Source organism: Epargyreus clarus, unplaced genomic scaffold (genome assembly GCF_041222505.1).
Source record: "Epargyreus clarus isolate Ecla_fem2 unplaced genomic scaffold, WU_Ecla_fem_2.2 ptg000021l, whole genome shotgun sequence".
Classification (NCBI taxonomy): domain Eukaryota; kingdom Metazoa; phylum Arthropoda; class Insecta; order Lepidoptera; family Hesperiidae; genus Epargyreus; species Epargyreus clarus.
This window is the reverse complement of record NW_027332228.1, coordinates 16,850,797-16,858,121: the sequence shown is the minus strand read 5'-3', so window position 1 is coordinate 16,858,121 and position 7,325 is coordinate 16,850,797.

Sequence of the window (7,325 nt, the reverse complement as noted above, 5' to 3'; positions counted from 1 at the left end):
GCTTGGCACGGCTTACAGACTAACAAGGGGTTAGGCCATAGTTCACCACGCTAGCCATTCATAGAAATAATAAAGTGAGAAATAAACTATAAATTGAAGCAACTATAAAATGTCAATTGTGATCGCTAATAGTAACATCTTATCAGATGCCCTCAATGTGGTAAATTATTCAATTACATTGGAATTTAAATAATGAATTATCTATCTACTTCAATAACTGATATCAGAAATATTAATTTTATAAATGTTTAAAAATAAACTAGATTATATAAAGGACAAAGGTATTTTCATAGATTAGATTAAATCTATCGATTGACGTATCTTGAAATACGTAAGACGATTTATAACATCAGTGTTTTTAGAGTATCTACAAGTTGATTTTTATCAACTGATAATAGTAACGTTATCAGACGCCTTCATCATACTTTGACAATTCCAAGTGTGTTGCTGCCCCCTGAGGACTTATTGTCACTTTTCATTAGGCTTAATTTCTACAAAAATAATATTATTTCTAAGAAAATTGCATGATATTGCCTCACTTTTATTATTCAAAAACAGATTGTTCTGGAGTAGTTTGACACAAATTTCTGTTATAGTAACACTTTGAACAAAATCTCAAGATTTATATTCTTCCAGAAATCACAGCCAATCCTCCAAACACATAAATATAATAAAGAATAATAAAATAAAAACACGTGACTACGTGATGTTGAAATGAAAAGCGATGATAAACAGATAATATTAATGTTTCATGCTTTTAATTTTATAACTAGAAACTAACTAGACAAATACTCAGAAAAACCATCTCAAATCGTTGATTCGTGGATCGGAGAAACAAAACCAACTTTTATGGAACGCATAAAAATCTACACGTTTATTGCAGTCGTTCATACCGCTGATAATATAATATTTCCTGTTAGGAGTCCGTCCTCACTATGGGGCCTATATTTATTTTCCATGTAAGGGTTTAATCGTTTATTCAATAAAAAAAAGTCGAACCGTCAAAGGATGGAGCGTCTTGCCAGTTTCGATGTCTCCCGAAAAATATAACCTCGGAGTCTTCAAACCAAAAGCAAATAGGCTACTTCCATGTTATGTGTGTTATGGCATGTATGTTATTTCCTAGGTCCGACCATCATTTATCGTAATTACGAACCAATCAAACGGTACGACATTTAATTTTACAAATACATACATTTATTTTACATTTTTAACGAAATTTTGTCAGTGAACAGTGTTTCATTTTTGAAAGTCATACGGCGCAATTTTAGTACCAATAACCAAAGTCCAAGGCGCTTTTTGGGCGAAAACCTAAAGTGTAACCATTTCCAAGCACGTGTAAAAACTCGCACATAAGGTACAGATAGAATCTATTCTTTACGGAAGGCCTAAATGTCCACGTACAGCAGTAACCACATATCATCAGGTGGACATCAAGTTCGTTTTGAACTCTTATGTTAAAAGAAAATTAAACGAAATAAAATCGAACCTACCATTATAGTGTGCACAAACCCTAACCGATACCGCTCTACTGCTTTACGGCAGCTCGAGTGCACATCTTTTTGTGAAGGTGTAAATATTTATAAGATAAGATACTTTTTACGAACGCAGAGCAATTGGTTATTAAATCGCAGACTGGAAATAATAAAATCCTACCAATACAGCACAAGTTCTAAAACATTAATATTTCTTATTGGTGGTGTACTAATGAGTTCACGACGTACCTATTCCATCCATTCATCAGCCTTTTAAGGTGTACTGGCAATACTGGACATAGGCCTGCCCTAATTGGCGCCACTCCAACCTTTTTTTTAAAAATAATTTTATTTGTGCTTGATTATTATAACAAATAAATGGTTAACATTTTAAAAATTGTGTTAATCTTTGCTAATGTTAATAAATATTATGAATATTTTTATCAAAATCACAAACACTTATTGCATTTTTTTACATAATAATGTGTAGATAGGTATATGAGGATTCGTAAGCTATATCAAAACCTATGAATATTTAATAACGTTTCATCGTATTTGCGAGAAATAAGACGTTTAGAAAACATTTTGAATTCAAGTGCTCAACACGAAAGTATACTTAACGCCTAAAGGGCGAATAAGTTCACATAAGGTTATGGCCCTAATGGTTGAATTTGTTACAATAACAGACATACGTGTGTGGTTACAATATTCACATTGATGTTCTAAGGATATAATGTATGCACTCATGGTAAAGGATATATGTTTTAATTAATGAAGGTAAGAATGAAGCATACAATCCATCTTAGGTAAATTGGTCACTAAAAATATTTTATACAACAAGATTGGCCCTAGTTGGGACATCCTAAGACATAGCACTGCATTAACATAAAACTAAACTACTAAACTGGAATATAGTAGATCATAATTGCTTCTGTATGGTAGAAAGAGGGCTAACAGTTTCGAAAAAAATGATCTACCGCCTATATAAATTAATATATATGGTGTTACATATTATATTTAATACCTATATAATAATTAAATGGAATATCTCAAATCTCTACACCGAATTTGCAATTTATACAGTTACCACTAAAATAACCATTAAATACCAACTTTAAAGTTTCAAAACATGTACTATAACGACGCAGTCTTATAAAAAGTGGGGCATGTACTCGTATAGTCAGCTTAATAAGCGAGCGTCGAGACCAGCATTCGAGTCACGCGTTCAATATTGGGATTGGCTTCGGATCGCTATCAATTTTTCTCCAGAACAGGCCCAGATTTAATTATTCAAAAGCCACAGCGTGATGCTGGAATTGGAGCTGCATGATCTATGGAGACGTAAGTTTAAATGGGGGCGTTTAATTTGAATGAAATTCCGGTATTAGGAAAGGCACTGAGCAATATTAAATCACGTTTCCATTAAACATTAAATATAATGTAAAAATAACTACTTTGGTCACTCGTTCAGATACCAGTTTAGAGATTACTAAGTCAAATCGATTTTGGGAGATTTAATAGAATTACGAGTATATGCAAATATTCCTATTTATCATAACCATATCAAAATATTAAGCGTGTATAATTTCTCCCGTCATTAAACATCTTGACTAATTTATTTAACTTTGAACTAACTCTAATGGATACATTTTTGTATAATAGTTAAATCAACCATGCAAGTGCCGAGTAAAAAACATTTTAGTGATTTTTAACGGTATTTCAACTAAATTAATATATTTTTTTAATCCTCTATGCATTTGATGAAGTAATTAAACACAATCCCATTTCGAGTTTCAACGAAACCAGCTTTAAAAATATTAGGTCTGACAATAAAAAATACCTGAAAACTTCCAGTAAAAATATAATTTTCAGATATTGGATTGTAACCCATCCAGTTCACCGAATTTTTAGTATTCCAATTTTTTGATAATGTATTTTGAATCATCTACTGTATTTTAACTAAAGTAGACCCCACAGCTCTATCCAATAGCTAAAAAAGTACCGTCGAAGCAGTAAGTGACGGTTGAGACTACTGAAAGTTTAATCCTAACGTCGCTGGCACGTGATCTGTTCTCGCGAGATTTATGCGCCGCTGACTGTACTTTACGTTTCGCACGAGATCTACTTGTAATGTATTTAGGCGATGTAGATATATAATATATCTTTATAATAAATGAATAACCTGGATATGCGATCCGCAGCAACACATCTATGTTCGACGAGAGGTTGGGATCCTATTCTTTATTGCTTCTCTATCTTATTCCCGATCCGGTAGTAGTTTAAGAAAATATTGTAACTAACAATTTGTAAGTGCCGCCGTTGGCCTTTACAAAAATAAATATATTTTATTTCATTTCATTGCGGTCAGATTACATGTCTCGGCAGTGGTGACCACATAAGCTGAGTTTGGCTGCATACCACATGTGTTAGTGTATTTCATACTAATGACTAAGTATTCCTGCTCAAGGCATCCAACACACGTGCGAAGTTTCGGGCAAAGCTTATTTATACTAATAGAAGGAATATTATTTAATTGAGCAGTCTAATCTACTATCATTTCGTAAAATGATTGTTATACTTTATTTTAAAGATTTAAGTTATCTATTTCAACTACATTTAGCTTCACAGAGTTTAATAGGCTTAATAGTACATTACAATACGAGGACGAAAAATTTTTTTCTGACAAGTGTGAGTTTGCAGGCCGAGCCGCAGGCGAGGACTGCAATCACACGAGTCAGAAAAACATTTTTCGTCCGCGTGTTTAATAAAATTTTATATTACGCACGCCGTGATATAAAATATTTTAAAAATAAGTTTCATTTATATACAAATTAGCGCCATCTGTTAACGGTATACCAAACTACAATTTGTGCTAGTAAGCTTACATAGTACGTACAGTTGATACGAAATAGTTCATCTTACATTCTACAGATGCCGCTAATATCGATTAAAGAATAAACAAATCAAACGACATCTGGTGTTGACTGTGCTAGGCTTGTTGGTAAGTACCTACTATCAACGTGGTGGATGCGCGGCTCTACACTGATAGAATGACATAATTCCTCGCGTAGTTGCAAGATGGCGTTAAGGTCATGTATTTCAGTCTGCTGCTTATCATTTGTTTTTTGTAAAATGACACTAGATGGAAGAAGTAGGAAGAATTCAGACGAGAAGTTATAAACGGAACCTACAGGATGCAAAACAGGGACTATTAAAGGATAAAAGTTAAATTAGGAAAATTTTGGCAGCTTAGGGATAGTTTATATGGCGATATACAATACAAATAAATAGAGAGATTTAAAAACAACATTATACATCTAAAATTTGTAAATACGCAAATAAAAAAAAGAGTATAAGATATAGTCACTATTAAACATCAATGAAGTTTAGAAGCATTAGGCTTGGTTAGTTTAGGTTTTGTTTGAAACATACACAATAATTAGATCTTTCTCATTTTACCGACATGGTTGGGCCAATATCAAAGTCATACGTAAGGCTTTGATACTGGACAATACCATATAATTTCCTAAGTTTATGTCCATCCCACCATTCCCACCATATACAATGTAATAGAATGAACTGAAACTTGAAGATTATATGGTTGTACCTTACTATAGGGTACGAAAGTAGAACTTACTATTAAATGATAAACTACTTCAATACCACTACTACTACTTCAATACGTTATTCTAAGAGACTTAAGAGAATGTTGTTTACTTCCAGAAGTTTTGAAAGGAATGTGCGAATATAGAAAGCGGAAATGATCGGAAAGTTTGGGGTCTTGAACTTTGGAAGGCGTATGAAAACTCCCGGCAAAGAATAGGATTTATTGTCCAGAAATTCTTTAACAATCTGTTATTAAAGAATACGTTTTGTTGAAAAGTAGAAAAGAAAATGCAGCTTAGTTGTTAATGAGTATAACACCTCCATTTTTTATTTAAGGGGGAGTCATTTAAATAAGAAAATAACGTTTGTTTTATAAACTTTAATTTTTGAATATTTTCACATGAGAGTTCAAAAATAAGTTTTAAAAAATAATTTGGAAACAATGATTTTGTGGACACGTTAATAACAAGATTTCTGTGTTTATTTGTATGTTGTATTGCCAACTATCATAGTTTACGAATGAAACACTGACATTTACGAGTACATTAATTTCGGAAGCAATTCATTCTCCAAAGCATAAATGTAGACTCTACGTTGCATCGGTACGGTACAATTTGCCTTTCACTGACGTTCAGGTTGAGAATTTAATTAAGAGCGATTAATTGTCTGCCTAAGGGCGAATACATAAACAGTAGTGTAGCGTTGTTATATGATACTGTTACAACATTAATTGTACAAGTGAAGACTAACGATTACTCGCTCTTGCATAAATTCCTATCACGAGGCGCGGTTTTAATGTAATGTCTATTATACATAAAATGCTTACTGCCCATACGGTTCTACTGATAATTATCTGAAAAATTAAAGATTAGTCTATTTTGGTCCGGTAATTGACGATAATAGGTGTTTTAGAGGTAATGAAAGGAGCCTTTTGGTTATAAGATTTGTTGTTTTTGTTACTATAAGACAAAAAACGCTGGCTGTTGTATCTTGGTATTTTATCTATTCCTAATAAGATGTCATCAGCTCTGCTAACTATAATTAATTTTGCACAGTTGTGTTGTAGTGAATATGTAGTGTTTGAAGGTGGTAGAACCCTTTTGTGCTTCGACTCCGGCGGCACTACCGCCACACCTATTTCTAACTAATAACAGCTGTGTTAGGCGCTGCTGTGTTCCGTTTTGAAGGGTGTGGTAAGGGAGACACACTTTTCCGAGGCGTTCCAGCTTAGTCCTCAGGGGTAGCGGCGCATCTGTGGTCGATCCAGGTTCCTACCTGATAGACCTGATAATCAACCCCAGATATGATCCTATGATAGGATTAGATATCTGGGGTTGATTACAGATGTTCATGGGCGGCTGTGTCTACTTGCCATTAGGTGAATTGCATGCTCGTCTGCTACGCTACTCCTATATTATAAAAAAAAATCTCTCACAAATTTAATTTCTAAAAGAATTATAAAATACTTTTTTTCCATTACGTACGTTCCTACATATTTCGTACTTCAAATACGAATCGTCAAATTAGATTTGTACCCGTATTTGCGAACGTTGTCCAAATTACTTCCGATTCGAAAGTATCATATACATTCTATAAATACACTTAATTCAGGGAGTATCTTTATTTGAAACATTTTTATCAGCGAAGTCAGGACGAGTATTGAAGGATATATGTATATATAGTGACATACATCTGATTTGAATATATGGGTGTGACGTGACACGTAACTTTTATACTACTAAATTTAGCCTGTAGTTAAAACTGTACGTCATCGTTAGAATATGTGACGTCACACAAATTTTAATATGGCGTCCTCTAGACGACATAAGATCGTGAAAATTGAAATGAAAAATACAAAAATTTAAAAATACTGTAATAATATAAAGCATGCAGACCACCTAATTGTAAATAAGTGCTTTCTTTGATTAATAATCATCGATTCTATTATCTTCGTATACGCTATTAGGGCTGCGTAATTAAATGTTATTACGTTGAAAGTTTTGAGAGGAATATTTGAAATGAATACCTACACATTTTTCTAATCTTAAATATTTATTTTAACCACCTAGTACCTATTCGTCAACCCAATACTGTCCTATTGGTGGGCATGGGTCTCCTCTCAGAATGAGAAAGGCTGGCTGGTTTGAAAACTTTTTTAAGAATTCCGACGTGTTGGTTCCTCACAATTCTTCCTTAACATTTCGAATCTTTTAAAATCAGAGATTGGGATTTAAACCTCGGACT